The sequence below is a fragment of the Pseudorasbora parva genome, chromosome 22 (assembly GCF_024679245.1).
Source record: "Pseudorasbora parva isolate DD20220531a chromosome 22, ASM2467924v1, whole genome shotgun sequence".
In the NCBI taxonomy this organism is placed as follows: Eukaryota; Metazoa; Chordata; class Actinopteri; order Cypriniformes; family Gobionidae; genus Pseudorasbora; species Pseudorasbora parva.
The window spans coordinates 23,905,096-23,924,132 of NC_090193.1; the positions used below are offsets into that span (position 1 = coordinate 23,905,096).

At 37.5% G+C, this 19,037-nt stretch overlaps 1 long non-coding RNA gene across 1 annotated transcript in view; it reads right to left on the reverse strand.

Annotated features, from left to right (window-relative positions):
* Positions 1-12,427, reverse strand: part of LOC137057973 (uncharacterized) — a 47,384-nt gene extending 34,957 nt beyond the window's left edge. Inside the window, exons 1-3 of the long non-coding RNA XR_010900557.1 lie at positions 12,282-12,427; positions 7,767-7,974; positions 5,058-5,159 (exon numbers count right to left, since the gene is read on the reverse strand). This is a non-coding gene — a long non-coding RNA (uncharacterized lncRNA). The remainder of the gene's footprint in view (positions 1-5,057; positions 5,160-7,766; positions 7,975-12,281) is intronic.
* Positions 12,428-19,037: the final 6,610 nt, after the last annotated feature.

A 19,037-nucleotide genomic window follows, 5' to 3' on the forward strand; every position in this document is an offset into this window, starting at 1 on the left:
TACCTGAAAGAAACTTGCACTGATATATCCTAAAATGTGTTACTGCCATTTTGTCTCAAGATTCACAGCTGTAATGTGTTTTTCTAAGGCACATTTATAAAAGCTTCCTAAATGTCCTAATTAATTAAATGTCTGTGAAACCGGGCCTTAACGTAATAATTTGAAGGAAAAACAATATGTCAATGTGTTCTCTAAATGTTAATGTCTAGGGAGAAACATGATGAGTTGTATTAGCAACACTTCAGAATAACTTCAGTAGCTCCAATCGCTCTGCTTCCAGCCATTAGAATATGGAAATATCATTTACTGTACCTTCTGATCACAATGAAGAGAAGTGATGTTCTTCCTCAGTATGTTTTGTCTTGTTTTTCAGCAAACTCTCTAAAGATCCTTAAATTATGATTCTTAAATCATGAGAACAAAATATGGAATGCAGGTAAACTGATATTTGTCTTAAAACATAAACATAAAAATTGTGTACATTTTTTCAAGACTTTTTACATTCAATTAAATGCATCTTGATTTTAACAGGTTTAGTTATTTGTATTGGTAACATAAAAAAGAAAAAGAAAAGAGAAAGATGCATGCAAAATTTAATACTATAAATATGAATTTCTGCTATGAACTTTTATGGCCTTAAATTTGCGCAAAGGTGAATAAAGAATTGTTAAGATTTTTGCAAGACATTTTTAAGACCTGCAGAAAAAGATCTATGAGAAACTAATTTGAAATCAAGTGATTCACATTTATGAACAAATCATTCAGACTGCTTTTGTAAACCAGATGAAATGATTCACTGAAATGTTTCTACTCAAAAAAACTATTTGTACCGTAATCGTATGAAAGCAGCGAGGAGCTAGATTTACAGTATGGATGACGATTCTGATTGCATTGTTTTAGAATCCTAAAAGCTTCAGTTTCAATTTACTGTAATTGCATGGAAAAGAGCAACAAGCACAATATTGTGATCGGCACAAGAAAGAAAGTCATACAGGTTTGAAATGGCATGAAGGTGACTAAATGTTTTGTATTTGTATTACTGATGAGCTATCCCTTTAGGCATAGAGAAAAATCAGGGGTTTGAAATAACATAAAAAATGAATAAATATCATGTTTAGTTTGGGTGAACTAATCCTTTAAGCGCAGTGAGAAAAATGAAAATAAAAGTGGGGGGAAAAACATGGGGAAATAGCCTCTTATCAGTTTCACCAACAGTGAAAAAATAAAAATAAAAAAAGTGTGTGGGTGTGGGGAAGGGGGGTGCAGCATCAAAACAATAAAAAAAATAATGTCGCCAACATTTGAGAGAAATGAAAGAAAAAGATGCAAAGAACATCAGTCCAACCAACACTAGAACTAATGGACATCCAGTGTTTTGGGGCATTGGATTGGGTTGCTGTCCGTTCAGTGTCTCCCAGGAGAACCCTTCATAACAGACGCATATAGATGAGGCTGTAATTGGCTGACCCCAGGCATCTTTCCCCAGGCTTAATTAGGCTGACAGTCTGTCCCCAGATTGTCCCTATTCTCACCCATCCCCAGTTTCAGAACTTGGAAAAGAGAAGCAGGGATGTGTGGGATTTGACACCCATGAGGACTATCAGAACAATTCTTAATATAAGAGCTCTTTTAAGATCTCTTTCGCAGCTTTAGCACATGACAACATGTATTAGCATTAAACAGAGCAAGAGCAAGTTCATGTAGTTGAAAACTTCAACGCAAATGCAGTGTGAATGAAGGTTCCTTTGGTTGAGTGGCAGTTTGATCAGGTACAATGATGAGGTGATGTCATGGCCAGTCTTTATGGATGCTTGCTAATGAGGTGTCAAAAGTAATCTGACACTTGGCACAGTCCAGCGGTAAATGTGCACGCTCATGAACTTACTGCAATCTACCTGAAATGAACAAACTGAATGATTCATTAAAACTCACATTAAAGTATTACAACTTTTTACTATAATTTTTGTAATTAATTAACTTTATAAAATGTGACTGTACAGTAGTCTACATGTCAAGGAATCTTAAATATTTCTTCATTTAATATCATAACTTTTCTTTAAACCTGAAAATGAACCATTTAAATAAATATTTCTTCACTCAATGTTTCTTTGTTGTGCATCTTTTTTCCCCATCAAAAATAAATATTTGATGTTTTTAACAATAATCAAATGTTTATTTTCAGGTTTAAGTTTTAGTATGATTTTAGTAAAGATTTTAGTATGGTATCAAGACTTTTGGAATGTAAAATTCTCTAAAATGTAACTATAATATAAGAAATAATGAACACTCTTAAGGGAGAGTAAGTATTCATCTGTGATTTGAGAGAGAGAGAGAGAGAGAGAGAGAGAGAGAGAGAGAGAGAGAGAGAGAGAGAGAGAGAGAGAGAGAGAGAGAGAGAGAGAGAGAGAGAGAGAGAGAGAGAGAGAGAGAGAGAGAGAGAGAGAGAGAGAAGAAACAAAGAAGACGTTCTTTAGCCAATGTTCCTGAGTTCCTTGAGTAAATTAGTGGAAGAGCAGGGTGGCTTACTTTATTATTGTAATCCACAGTGCTAGCGCCGTGACCTTTAGCAAGATGATTGTTTCTCATTTATGAGTTTGAAGGTGCAATTTACTGAACGGTTTGATCCATAGGACCTGACCTTTGTAAATTGGCTGTTAAGCATATCAGGACTCGACCAACCTGCCCCACATATGCTCCAGAATGAACACAACATCCGCCCTCGCCCGCCTTCCCACACACACTCATAAAGTAAAACTTAATGTTACAGACAGAAACTTCATCTAATTTCTCCAAAACAAATCGCATTGCGTTATTTTCAGTTAACCAGAGACATCAACATCGGCGCATTTAAATAGCATACATAATTAAATGGATTTGCTCACTCAATTTTATGTTTTATTATTGCAAATAATGTACTCACTCAGTTTAATTAAAGGGTTAGTTCACCCAAAAATGAAAAAAAATGTCATCAATTACACACCATCATGTCGTTCCAAACCTGTTGAGAGTTACTTTGAAACGCAAATGAAGATATTTTAAAGATTTCTGTTCTTCCATTGACAGCTATGCAACTACCACTTTGTCACATCAAAAAGTTCCTAAAGAGATCAAAAGTAATCCAAAAGAATTGAGAAGTTTAGTCCAAATTCTCAAAAAGAGACACGATTGCTTTATACCATAGACCGTAAAAAAATATGGACGACTCGACATCATCCGTTTCCGCTTGCCATATTTGAAGCTTTCAGGCGGGGGTGCACGTCGCTGACATCTTGGGACCGAGTCTGCGCAGTAGCGATTTCGGGACCGGAGTTGCGCAGTAGAGCGCAGGAAGTAGAGCAGGAAGTACAGTCGCGATATCAAAAGCCCGCCCACACTGTCGCAGATGCAGAACAATTAATTATGTTGGTGTGAAATAAACAGTTATGGAAATGTAGAAATTAAAGCTAAAGCTCTAATCTGCTCCCAAAAATTTCGAAAAAAGTCCGTTAGTGCCTCAGTGACAACTTCACTCAGAGAAGACGTCAGTCTCAGCTGTCAATCATGACGTCACACCCCCCGTTTTTATAGCATCAAATAACTAATTCAAACTAAACTTATTTTTAAAACGAACACTTGAAATGAAATCATCGTGATGATAACTGCCTTCAGTGACATTAACTAACTTTGGGGAACATTTTTTAAAGTGTAATTTTATTATTTAGTTTGCCTCGCGTCCATTAGAAAACACAGAGGGGCGGCTTTACTGGGACCGGTCACCGGGGGGCGATCGAGCCGCGAAAGCTTCAGTAAATGAGAGGGAGACTGCAGGCTTGCTTTATACGATGAACAGATTGAATTTAGGCTTTTATTCACATTTACATTTACATTTACATTTATGCATTTGGCAGACGCTTTTATCCAAAGCGACTTACATTGCATTCAAGGTACACATTTTACATTTAGTCAATTCTTTTAAATTTTACATTTAGTCAATTCTTTTACATTTAAACATTGATCAGCGAACATGAACAGAAGCTCAACCGTACTTGCTTGATGTGCGAGAACAAACCTCATTGGTTCCCTCGGAAGTTCAAAAGTGCGGTGCGGCATGAGAATGAACCTCATTGGTTCTCACACATCAAACGAACAAGCACAAGCTTCCGTTTGATGTGTGCGTTTATGAATTATATATATATATGTGAAAATATATATATTATATGTGAAAAGCCTAAAAATCAATCTATTCATCAAAAAAAAGATTGAGCCTCTTCAGAAAAAAGACTAAACCGCTAGATTAATATGGATTCGTTTTACAATCTCTTTATGACCTTTTTTAAAATGTAGTCGCATAGCTGTCAAATGGAGGGACAGAAATCTTTCATATTTCATTAAAATAGCTTCATTTGTGTTTTGAAGGGTTTGTAACGACATGAGGGTAAGTAACTGATGACAGAATTGTCATTTTTGGATAACTTTTTTATCCATTTTTGGAGCTTGACAGGCATGATTTTAGAGGGGGAAAAAACTAAATGCTATCAGTAACGAATAGAGCTTTACCAGATGGTTGAATGAAATGCTTCATTAATTTTTTCCTTAGTTTTTATTGCTTTAACGATTCAAGTTTCCATGAATAATGCTATTTGATTTTAAATGAATCATTGTTCATTATGAGTCAACGGAACGCTTCACATGTTCACCTGTATAAGTGAAATTTAGATAAAAGCAGATCATTTAATGCTGTAGATGTTGCGTTGAGTAATTCGAGGAAAAGGGTTTCATTATGCAAGAATGCAAAATTATCATTATGCAAATCAATCTAGATTTAAATGAGCACTCTTTTACCAACACGCTGTGGAGCAGAACATTACCAAAGCTGGAGGCTACCTATTTAAAACACAGTAGTGAAATCATTTAACTGAGCAATAGATTCAATTAACATCTGAGTCTCAAGCCCACCGATCCATTTGAGAGGATGCCAGTGTCCGACCGCAATTAAATCTCATCGTCATTCTCATTCTGATCAAGGCTGAGTGAAGGATGGTGACAGTTATCCTCTTCAACCATCTCTTTCTACTCACCAAATGTGGCGACTTGTCAACACCAGTACTTTTTCTAAATGGGATCCACACATCCTCCAGACTGTCTCAGATCTCACCTAAAGCCGCTGGCTCGGCCATCGCCTGAGATAAAAAGACATTATTTTATTATGAGTCCATGGGTGTCAGATTTCATTTCATGGCTTAAATTTCACAGATTAAGCTGTTAGAGATATTCCAGCGCATCTCATTAATATCTGAAAGCGGTAATGTGTAATTTGTGGTGGTAATCATTTAAATAATTTCTGTGAATGTATGCAGCAGTACAATTCAGGCTTAGGACGCTGCGGGCCCCTTCTATTTGACAATTAACTTATAATTCCAAACAGGGATTTGTCCTCTGTCCACGGTTATTTCTCAGACAGACAAGAGACCCACGGCTGTCGACAGGGGGGTACGAATAAGGGGGAGCCTAATAGTCCTCTATATGGAATTGAACAGGTTTTTTTTTTTTTTTTTATGTTCACATACATATATACACATATACATACATATATATATACATATACATACATACCTACATACAAGGTGCGAACTACGGGGGAGCTAGTGGGAGCTCGGCTCCCCTAAATAAGACATGGGCTCCCCTGAAAACGTGATTTGTGAAATTTTGTGGGGGTCTTAAAAAATATTGACACTGTGTTATTTTGAGGTGCAATTTCAGTTTTGTGTAATGTAATCATCGTGGATTATTATATGTAAAATTGCTAAAAATATATAATTAATTCATCCATGACGGCGATTTAAATCTAATTCACTTCAATAAAGATAACTATACATGCTGTTCTTGTCATGACCATCAAGGTGTGGTGGCGCTGCAGTGCAAATTCCACTCATTAGTTTTTTCTACGAACCTTTGCGTTGACATGTACTGAACTGTTCAACTTTGCGTTGACATGTACTGAACTGTTCAACTTTGCGTTGACATGTACTGAACTGTTCAACTTTGCGTTGACATGTACTGAACTGTTCAACTTTGCGTTGACATGTACTGAACTGTTCAGTACATTTCAACACAAAGATTCGTAGAAAAAAAACATAAACGAATATCCGCTTCTTGATCTTGGATTTCTGGACGAACAGCAAAGGAAGCTGACCCCAGGCCTCTGTGGTCGATTCTGTGTTAAGGCATGTTATTCCCAATTATGTGTTGTGGTGGCAGGGTTGATATAGGTATTCTTCTGTAGCCTGACGAGTAAGTTTAACCGTTGTTCATGTGAACTCAAAGACAGCCGGATGCTTTGTTTATAGACTATTTGTGGGTGGCTTTTTGACCTATCAATTCGTGTTTTTTTCCCTTTATTAAAATCAAAGATGTTCTTCAATGATTGTATATTAAGAGCAGGTACACGTTTGTGTGCATTTTGTTTTGTGATTTCACCGGAAAGAATAGTCTCTCTCCGCAATAGCATTAAGCGATATATTGACACGCTCGTCTGTGTGTGAAGGAATATACAAGTCCTCTTTTGAGGCACGCAGGACCTTTTACTGTATATGCGCACAACCCATATACACACATATACATACATATATATATATATATACATATACATACATACATATACTGCGTGCTTCATTGCAACGCACACATACACACACATAGCCTGATCACGCGGAGATCGCGCGCTCGCCTCACACAAAACCATTCAGTAGCGCAGAAATGTATTGTCAACACTGTTCTGTGATTTATCAGAAAATAGCTTAGAAACTGAAAAGTTCTAGCATATATTTCTTGATAACTAAAACTCACAGCTTCTCTATTAGTAGAGAGATGCTGGCAGGTAGAATTAATTCACACACAATCACTCACTAATGCATACATATCTTTATTGTGCTACTTTATCTGTATCTTATTCAGAACGAGCAGAAATCTGTGAGAAATATAACGACCATAACACAAAAGAACTGATACAAAAGCTGTTATGTAGGACCAATAACCTTATAGGCAGCGCTGTGTCATATGCCATAGCTGTCCTGTGCACAAGAAGACCCGAGTTCGAGTCTCAGCTCGAGGCTCATGGTTATTTGTTTATTAATGACGTCATCAGCGACTAGTCGACGTCAACTCGACTTTCATCACATAAATGTCGACTTGGAAGTCAATGGAAGTCGTTCAACCCCTAATATGTGTGTGTGTGTGTGTGTGTGTGTGTGTATATATATTATATTTATATATATATATATATATATATATATATATATATATATATATATATATATATATATATATATATATATATATATATATAATTGGAATATAATTGCTATATATATGTGTGTGTGTGTGTGTGTGTGTACACATATACATATATATATACTTACATACATACATATGCATACATACATACATACATACATATATATACACACACATATACATATATATATATATATATATATATATATATATATATATATATATATATATATATATATATATATATATATATATATATATATATATATATATATATATATATATATATTCCAATTATATAGCTTCGGAAGCACATTAACTTTGTTGTCTTTATTATATTACCCTGTAGAAATCAATAGCATACCATTTCAGCATTTTCTGACATTGTTAAAATGTTGTCCCGTGAGTGACCGTGAATTTTTTTGCAGAGACCAATATGTAGGAGAGACTGAATGACACTCATCCAAACAAGGTACATTTGAATATTCACACACCTACATGAACAGCTGCAGGCAAATAGCAGATTTCCTCCCCAGACATTCAGACCTTCGGACTTTGTCCCCCTCTGTGATGTGACCCTCGTTTGCAGCGGAGCAAATCTTCCTGACTGGCATCCCCTCTATGCTCTGACGTGAAGGACAGATGAGAGATGGAGCGAGGGCAGGAGAGAAGAGGCAGTGAGGCCGCTAACTTGTAGGTTGTCTATAAAGAAGCAAAGGCACATGAAATTAAAGATGATCATCCCAGTGTCGGAAACAGAGCTCTGCTGGCGAATTTCGGCCCACTCTAAGTCCCCATAGAGACCTGTTATAAGGCATATGCCTCTTGCCAATCAGAGCAGCCCCAAGCTCTATGGGATCACTGATGAAATATGGACAATGGCGTGCAAGGTGGGCACAAGGGGAGGCAGGCAACTTAATGAGGCAATTTCTCAGATAATAAGATTGGAAGATATGCTAATATTTCTACCTTAAGGAGATAATTATGATGTAGAAGATAGAATATTTTATCTTAAAGCGACAGTGCACTGGTCCCAATCCTGATGCTTTCATGCAATTTATTTTTTTGGTTGATGTTTTCTACATGTGCACAGGGACGGGGGGAAAACAATGCTAGCTAGGACTGTTTTTTCTTCTTCTTTGTGCTTTCTTTGATTATTTTGATAGGGACTTTGTATCAAATGTTCACTTGGGACTTCAAAAGAAAGTATCGAAGCTTATAAATATTTATGCTCCTTGGGAATTAAGTGAAAAATAATTATAGTAATATATAAATAAACTCATATACATTGATCTTTATTATTTATTCAAATAAAAATAAATAAAAAAAACTCTCAACCTCATGATTTTTTTTGGTCATAATCATAACTATAATTTTCATACCCAGTCAACAACGCAATATGTTGCCCATATTCAGATTCAGTTGCTGTATGGGTAAGGCCCAGGGCTTTAGAGTCTCCCACAATTTTCTACTTATTTTATTGCTCTTTCTCTCTTTTAGAGGATACAGGCGCCTCCAATTACAGCTTATAATAAGTTCCATCAGATAATTACGAGCTCAGCTGGACTGAAAAACAAGTTGATACATATGGCACAAGTTTCGGTGTGAACTCGCAAAGGCTGTGAGTTTTGTCCCCAGACAGGGAAACTTGAGACCTGAACAGAGATGGTCATCAGGAAGTATGTTTAACCACATGTCACTGCTGAACAAAAGTAGGACACATCTGGAAGCTTTAACCAGACAATCTACAGAATCCACATTTTGGGTTTCTGAGGATGGAGGTGTGATGAACGCAATGTTCTCTTGTCAATGACTGCTAGACATCTGGCTCATCTCTTAACTTTTCAGTGCTGTTACCAATGAAGATTCAGCCAGAGATAGTATAAGGGGAGGAGATGGACCACTTGGAGGAAAATGAATAGGAGGAATCTAAACGCTCAACATGGTAACTGTAGGAATGTAAATAAAAATAAAATAATTTACAATATATATATTTTTAAAAATAAAAGAAATTAAATTTAGCGTGTTACCTGCAGATTTACATTTCTGTACAGTCTAATTTATAATTCTCGTACATTAGAATTTCATATAAAAATGTTTAAAAAAAATAATGTACCCAAAAAGCTAATTAATGTTCCTTAGAACTAGTTCTATTTGAAATAAAATCTTTTTTTTTTCTATAGTCTGAAGTCTTTTGCTTTTAATTATGGGTGAATCTCCAGCTGTCATTGATGATTGTCGTTTTGTACCTTTCTGGATTATAATCTAACATCAAAATGACATCCATATTCCAGCTGTTGTGAGAAAAGCATAGACTAAAAAAATATGGACGTAGTGTCCGTGATGTAACCAATCTGAGGAGCAGTTTTGAGTATTAAGTAGGGTTGAGCTTGCCATTGCCCTCTTGGCAGGTTGTTATCATGCATCACGCCTGGATAACAGAAAATGCGCAAAGAGGCGGGACATGGGCAGAGCTGAGGTGACGCGATTACTAACAGACAGAGGATAAATCGCTATCCACATGTCACTCAAAAGTGGCCACACCCTTAAATATGCAGAATTTTAAGGCTTTATTTAATTATATACGATTGAGTTATAAAAAAAAATTCACCCCCTCACAGTTGCCATAAAGGGCAAACTTAGCCATATAGACCAAAACCACAATTTGTAACAGGCGGAGTGTCAACATGATTTTTTTTTTCATCTGCTGTAAAGTTGGGCATTTTAACATAAGACTCAATGAGATTCTGCTCCCTTCTGGAGCATGTTCCTAGTGGCCAGTCGATGAATTGCAGTTTAAGTTGCTTCCCTATTGACTTCAACAGAAACTGAGGGAGGTTTCCCTTGGAAAAAGGGCTATAAATGATCTGCCACCCAGCCTAGAAATCTAGACGCACCCTTGCAGCAGAAAATTTAATCTGCCGCGAATGTCGTCTAGCAACTCTCAATACATAGCCTAGAAATCTAGACGCAACCTAGCAGCAGCAAATCTAATTTGGCCGCGAGTGTCGTCTAGCAACTCTAGCTGTAAACGCTAAACTCATGTCGGGCCAATCACATTGTGTATAGAGTCGGTGGGCGGGGCCATAATGATGACAGCCGAGTTGTGTTTGCGTGCTTCTAGTAAACACAGAAACCGCCGAACGGCGGTCTTTCGAATTAGCTTTGACCGCGACTCTGGAAGACTTGGAGTTAAGCTTTTCTCTGAGAAAAGAACGGCACTGAAGTCATTCTTAAAAAGGGAAGATGTGTTCGGAGTTTTGTCGACCGGATACGGCGAATGTTTAATCTATCAACGAGCTCCGTTTCACCTTCGTTGCTCTGGTTGGTTGTAGCGCTATCCTATCGCGTGCAGAGGGAGTTTGAAAGACAACCGTTTATCCCGCCCCTCGGATTGAGCCCTGTCAACGGTGAGTTTCCAGACCAAATATCTTGATGTGGGTCTGGCTTGTCAGGCTACTTAATACAGTTCTGAGCTGTAAAAACCAAACTCTGGTCGGGCCAATAACATTGTGTATAGAGTCGGTGGGCGGGGCTCAACAAAGTGACAGCAGAGTTGCGCTTGCATGCTACTAGTAAACACAGAAGCTGGCGAACGACAGTCTTTCGAATAAGCTTTGACCGCGACTCTGGGAGACGTGGAGTTAAGCTTTTCTCTGAGAAAAGAACAAAGAACGGCACTGAAGTCATTCTTAAAAAGGGATGATTTTTCGGAGTTTGGCCGACCGGATACAGCGAATGTTTAATCTATCAACTAGCTCTGCTTCCGCTTTGGTTGTAGCGCTATCCTATTGTGTGCAGAGGGAGTTTGAAGACAACCGTTTATCCCGCCCCTCGGATTGAGCCCTGTCAATGGTGAATTTCCAGACTAAACATCTTGATGTGGGTCTGGCTTGTCAGGCTATCTGCCACCTGCAGCCTCCTCACATGCGATATAGCCTACTAGCTGGACTCCTTTTTTATGTATAGTGTGTGTGCATTGACATCACTTTTCTGCGGGAACACGCCCCCTCAGCTGGACTGAGTGGTCAAAGAGCTTAATGCTGCATGACTGGGTTTAATAGAGAAAACGCGACGAGTATCAGTTTAAGCTAAAGTTTGGACTCGACATACTAGTGTTCATTATGACTTACCAAAGTTCCTTGTAATCCTTGAATATTGACGTGCAGCCAGGAATCATGTTTCCTGACATTTATATGTACCTGATTTCGAAGCTGGGGAAATACATGAAGAAAATTTGCTTGTGAACGGTAGGTCTAAATCTGGGTGACCACTTATATCAATGTTAGGCCTATACAAGTTTTAGGCCTGGAGTCCAATTGTTTCTGTGAATTGTGGTGATAATTTGCTTCTCTTTTATTTAGCTAGCTTTTGGCAGTCTGTAAAATCAACCTCAGATTGCTTATCAAATCTATTTGTACAGTCAATCGCAAAGCTCTTTCCCGTTTTAGACATGTTTTGTGTTTTTTTTTGTGGCATTCACGCTGCAACTCAGTATTTTTGCCACTGTGGACATAGCCAAAACGACTTAGGCTAATGGTGACATCACGTGCACGCCCTCGAGGTGCAGGTGACATGCAAAGTAGAGATGCACTCATCAGCTGATATTTATCGGTGATGTATGATCAATTTACAACCATCGGCATATGAGCTATAGCATGAAAAAGGCTGATAGCCTATAACAAACCGATATGGTGCGTGAAGACATGAGCTGAGCTTATACTGTAATATCGCTGTTGTCTGTGATTTAATGTTAATCAAACAACAAAAGATATTTTACAGAATTTTTCAAATTTATGATGAATAAACGTTGGAAAGTACATTTAAATCCAATCGCGATATAGTGTCTGTGAATATTAAATATTAAGCCGCAAATAGACCGTTTAACGTTAAACACTTTGAGATTTTGTTTAATATAAAGTGCATTATAAATAAAATTTATTATTATTATTAAATAGGAATCATGTTCTGTGTGTATCTGTGTGAACGAATGGCGCAGTTTCATTTACCTCACACACACTGAAACTTGCGGTGTTTTTCAGCCTCTGCCCCCTCAATGTGAGGACATGAATGAATCTCCCATTCCAGTTACTTCATGAGCATTTTACCGTTTCATTCGACAAAATCTATCAACATATCATAAACACACACAGGAACTCGAAGGTCTTCACAGTAAACCGTCAAAATAAAAGTTCAGTATTTTGACAGGGTGGTGGCTACAGCTATCATAATAAAATATATGTATAATATGTATTTAATCTATACACAGAGAGGTATATATATATATCAGAAAAAATAATAATAATTATATATATATATATATATATATATATATATATATATATATATATATATATATATATATATATATATATATATATATATATATATATATATATATATATATATATAATTATTATTATTTTTTCTGATTTAAAACATTATCAAATCACTCTATTTTAATGACAAAATTTCAAATAATAGGGGAATTGTGAGGGATATTGGAATTGGCCAATAACTTGTAGGTGGCAGGGCCAAAAAATCCTGGCTGAGAATCCATAATGCAAAGACGAACGTCGATAGGCAAGCAGGCTATAGGCTATTTCCCGCGGAAACCCAGTAGCTACAACTCAAATTAGAACACATTATTGCAAACTACCATTGTGACTCGAGCTAAGGTAAGGATAGTTCTGAACACTGGCTGGTTATGTACTTGCTCAAAAATTTATTTTGGATCATTTTAACACAAAAAAGTGCAGCTTTTACAAAATGTAACACAAACTGGATGTAAATGACTAATAAATGCACAGAATAGTGAAATACTCAATAAATGTTGCTGGCATTTTTATTAATTTTTTTTAATGAGAGAAAAGCAAAGTGTTCTTTGTTATTCAGCCAAGAATGAAGGAAAAATGTGACACGTGTACAGGTACATGTTAGCTCTCTCTTTAGCATACTGATTAATCTATGCCCGGTGTGGGCGTCATGGGCCATCTGAATGGTGGGTAAATGCCATCTCCGGGCGGGCGGGAGACTTTGTGATATTGCTCCTCTCTGTCAAACAGAATTCATGTATATTTTGCAATCCTTGCATCCTATTATGTGCAATAAACTAGGTACTTTATCCATGACAGCACCTGGCTGGCGGTAAAAATATGCAGAAGCCAATCTGCCAAACACACCCTTTCAAAATCAAATTTATTTAGTTAGAAACGGTCTCAAAGACACTCTTGTAAGCTATCATGTAACATTGTGATTAGAATACAGACAAGCAGAAATTTAATTCATTTCAAATTCAGACCCGCTCCGCTTCCTATTATGCCGCTGTATCAGTAAATTGTAAACCCTCCGTTGCGGCATTACAATTCAAACAAGGTTAGTTTTCAAACACCTGATTTGAATATGCTGAAAAAAGGGAAAGGAAAATGAAGGAAGAACTGCTTCGACAGCCTTTGTGTCAATGCACGGCGAAAGATGAAGAAGTGAAGGCATGCGAGCAGAGAAGAGGCACTTTTGGATGCGATGGCTGAGTGATAACGCCCGAGGAAGTGTCAGCTAATTTCAATGCAGCACCTACAGCACAATTATTATTATTATCACCAAATCATGAAAATAAATTAAAAGAGCGAGATCCGAAAATAGCGCATCTGGGCCTTACACTTCACAGGTACACCCAGTGGGGATTCAGAAGGAGATGACTTTGCCTCATTATGTGCTTGGGTGGCGTGTGTGTGTGTATGTGTGAAGGGAGATGGTGGACTCGCTGTAATGCCAGATCTCAACAGACGAGATAGGGGCTGTAATTTGAATGCCAGTGGGAGGCAATTTAAACACATGGCAGTCAGAGAACGCCTGAGTATGGTGACACTCTGATCAGCAGCAGGGCCGTTCGCCGTTCAGGGCTCGGCAAGGTCAGTGTGTGGGCCTCCTCAGAGAACACTATGTTGGTCAAAGAAGGAACGACTTTGACATGTTTTATTAATTGGCCTGAACTCCGACAGAAATTACACTTCTACATTTTTCATAAATGATTTCAGCACTTGGGTGACATTATTGAGGTTGAAAGAATGCCAAATGCCCCGTAAAACGAGCTCATTGTGCCACCACGAGCGGATCAAGCGGAACAAACCAAAGGAAATGTAAAAGTGTAGCGTTAGCCAAGTGCAAACAAAAACACAACCGTCTGCTGTGTGAACTGAAAGCTTTCCCAGTTTATAATGTTACTCCGTTTGACATTACCCCGGATCATCTGCCAGGAAAGCAGTGACAGGATATTCCTGTAACTTTTTGTGAGGAAAGAAACCAAGTGAAATATCTGGCATGAGATGGACCGACATAACCGAGCAGGGTTCCTTCCTTCCCTCTGAAACAATGCATTTCTCAATCAGTGTCAATGAACGCTGATTAGAACATCACAAGTGCTACAATCATATCCGAATGTGAATGATAACCAAAGTACAGTAATTTCCACCAAATGAGAAGCAGAACAAAAATCAAGCGAGTTCTTAATCAAAAATGCTTAACGGCCGACGATGCGAGAGGTTCAGTGGGGGCCCTCATTCTTTTCCATCCAGGAATGCCAGTGACTCATCCTTCACTCTTTCCATCCCTCCTCCTGTCCAATGATTCATAGGCACAGGGGGGGCCCCATCTCCCTGGAGAAATTAACAGTGATTTTAATTGCGTAGACATCTCCAATTCATTACTGCCCACTCGCACAAATTTTCACCCTCTCAGGTGTCAAATGGCACTTAACATCTCTGCCAATCACGGCAGCACTAGAGGAGAGCTGAAGGAGATGAGAAGCGTGTGGTGGGTGCGTTGGGCCCCCCGGTGCCGAGACGACGTGGAGGACCCCTCTTATCCCCTCACTTTAACTCCTGCAACCCTGCACATACGCCCATAGTGTCTAAATGGTTGTATATGTGTTGAATCAAAAGACGTGGTGCGTGGTTCGGCGCCCACTGTAGCATTTCCTTCAATTACATCAATGATTAAAGCTTTAAGAGAAGATGATGACATCAATTTTATTTTCAGTCTTGAGGCAGATGCGTGACTCGCTCACACCCTACAAGATCCTGCCCGATCGTAATATCCAAAACTGAATATGAAAATGACGAGGGGCAGCAAGCTTCACGTGGTGAAAATCCCTGATGTGCTCGTGAGTCTATTTACAGCAGGCTGCCCTCAGGGCATTGATTAATTTCAGATAATCAGCGGCAGCTCCTTGACCTTGGAGTTCAATATGAATGCGCCTCATATTCTGACTTCTGCTTTACAGACAATTCCACAACACACCACTGGGTAATGCCAGTTTGGTGGTTGCTTGCAAAGTTCAGATAGTACAGCTGAATTCATTCCATGTCCATCTATCCATCCATCCATCCATCCATCCAATCTCCATCTCCATCTCCATCCATCTCAATGCATGTTATGAGAAGTTACATAGCACAAAATCATAAACATTGTAATATAAAACAGAAATTTCAAGACACCTCCGCTGATGTAGAGTAGAAAGCTGTGATTAGTGGCCTAATTTAATTAATTTAATTTGCTGTAATAGGAGAAATATGTCACAAGAAAAAAATATCTCTCGACTGCCTTTTTCTCATTCAAATGTTAAAAAAAATCTCTCTCTCTCTCACACACACAAACACACACACACACACACACACACACACACACACACACACACACACACACACACACACACACACACGCGTCTGGTTCACTATCTTTGTGGGGACTCTATATAGACGTAATGGTTTTTATACTGTACAAACCATATTTTCTATCCCCCTTCACTGCCCCTGCCCCTAAACCTACCCATCACAGGAAACATTCTGCATTTTTACTTATAATTTTTACTTTTTACTTTTATTTTTACTTCTCGCGCGTGGATAATCTGAAAACACCAATAAACAAGTAGGCTGCATTTTAATGATCTCCATTTGAGATGTTCTGCTTAAAGCGTCATTCAGTCTGTCTGTGTTCTGTCAGGACGGTCAGGACTCACGAGCTGCTTTACTGAACTGCCGTGAGCAGTGAGCTACTGAAACAAGCCAATCAGAGCAGAGCTCAACAGTAATATTCATGTCTCTTCCAAATAAGGCAAAAACAGAGCATTGCATTCTAGGGACAATTTATCCGGTTGTTAAGGCTGACGTCACGCGGCAGCGCTTCCGGGTCCAAACGCTCTATCTTATACCACAAGAAAAACTATAAACTGTGCTACACAATGTGAACTACAAGAAAAAAGTTATAATACTAACCTTTTTCTCCATACCAAAATTCCATATGGCCAGACAGTGATTCATCTTTTATAAATCGTTAAAATATTAATGTCTCTAACGCTGTGACCATAGATAATGTTGTATAGACTGTAAGTATTTAAAATGTTTAACTTTTTTAAATGTTTGATGTTTAATATGAAAAAGAGCGCTCATAAACGGGCGTCTATGGCATTCTCAAGTGAAACGAGTTGAGGCTTGGACCCAGAAACTGTGTTCCTTACGTCATGACTTAACAAGCGGATAGGATTGTAAATGGACCTGTAAAACTGCATCCGGACAATTTTTGCCCTAAAATAAGCCAAATACCTTCTATGTAGATATCAGAGAACAATTTTAACATATTGTTTCAAATCATTATAGGGCACCTTTAATATTATATTAAATGTTAAAAGTTATATTATATTATATTATATTATATTATATTATATTATATTATATTATATTATATTATATTATATTATATTATATTAAAAGCCACATTTTCCTACAACACTTGTGTATATTGCATATAAATATTATTTACTTTAACAGTCACTTAATATGCTTTTATTAATAAATAAACATAAACATATATGTTTATTTATATGGGAGTGTGTGTGTTTTCCTCTTTAAATGTGAAAAGTGAACCCTCTATATGCAATATGATATCCCTGAGGTAATAAATATCTGTGGTGTTTTTCCTGCTTAAATTGGACACTATCAATTAAAAAAAAAAAAAAAACATTTTTTACTCTTTTTTTTTTTTTAAGTTTGTTGCCTCAAGGCAACATTGCTCCAAAATGGACAAATTGAAGCATTTGATATTTTCATGTAGAAAAAAGATTCAGATATCATATCAAGTTTTTTTTCATCTTCATTCTCATCTCCATCTTCGGTCTTATACCCTCACTCTATCCCTGCCGGATTGTCACTATGACCTCATCTTCCTCATAACATGACACCTCATCCTCCCCCTCATCAAGTAGCGGCTGTGTTTTAAACCTTTTTTAAGTGCTATAGAAAATGTCCAGATCGTAATATGTGCAGTTATAATATGTGAATTACTATTCTTATAAATGCATTACAAAATCTGAAAAAATGCTAATATATTTAGATAATTCTATCTCTTTTTGTATTCAACCTAGTATGTTTGTTAATTGCCTTATGTGATTTCATTATGGTACAATGCTGCTTTGAGGCAACACACAGTTTTGTATTATTTACTCTAACACATCTGATGATATATAATGTAATGTTCTTGAAAATACTTCTTTACTTAGCAGTGAAGGTGACTCATATTTTTGTGGGTGATTAACTGGACGCAAATTAGTGAAAAAAGCACATTTCATCTATCTATCTATCTATCTATCTATCTATCTATCTATCTATCTATCTATCTATCTATCTATCTATCTATCTATCTATCTATCTATCTATCTATCTATCTATCTATCTATCTATCTATCTATCTATCTATCTATCTATCTATCTATCTATCTATCTATCTATCTATCTATCTATCTATCTAATTTTTCTTTTTTTTTTAAATGGCAGCATATAAGTCAAATAGGGTGTCAAAATTGTACCTTTAGCTTGTCGCTGGGGCAGTACCCTTAAAAGGACATCTTTGTACCTGTTTTACTCCTAAAAGGTGCATATCAGTACCTTTGAGTACAAATGCGTACCTTAAGGTACTACTATGAACCTTTTTGTGGTAAAAATGATACAACGTTGTTCTTTTAAGGGTACTGCCCCAGAGACCAGCTGCTGTACCCCTAAAGGTACAATTTTGACACCCTATTTTTCTGTGTGTAGAGAAATCTTCAGTATGCCTGGATAACTGTACGTTCATTGTTGTCTTAACCACCCTCAAATGCAGAGTAAAATACACTTCTCTATAGGGTGGCTTTGAAAGGTCATGAGGTGTTTGTCTTGGAGACAGTTTTTTACAGTATTATTTTCTTTTAATTATATAGGGAAAGGCAAACTATTTGATGTTCTCAAGATAAAGCATCTAGTTTAATAGACAGAGCAAAGTTATGGACTGTTTACAAAGACGTATTTCATTTGAACAATAATGACATGCATTTTTCAACTTTTTCAGAAGCACACACCCACACACACACACACACACACACACACACGTAGTGTTTCCATGTTTTATGGGGAATTTCCATAGACGTAATGGATTTTACACTGTACGAAGTGTATTTTCTATCCCCCTACACTGCCCCTGGCCCTAAACCAACCCATCACAGGAAACATTCTACATTTTACTTTCTCCAAAAAACTCCTTCTGTATGATTTATAAGATGTTTTCTTCATGGGGACCAAAAAATGTCCGCACAAGGACAAGGATTTCGGATATTGCCATCTTTGTGGGGACATTTTGTCCCTATAACGTAGTGATTACCAGCCCACACACACACACACACACACACACACACATAGCCTGGATGCCAGCCGAACTTAGCGCCGCCCACAACATTTGAG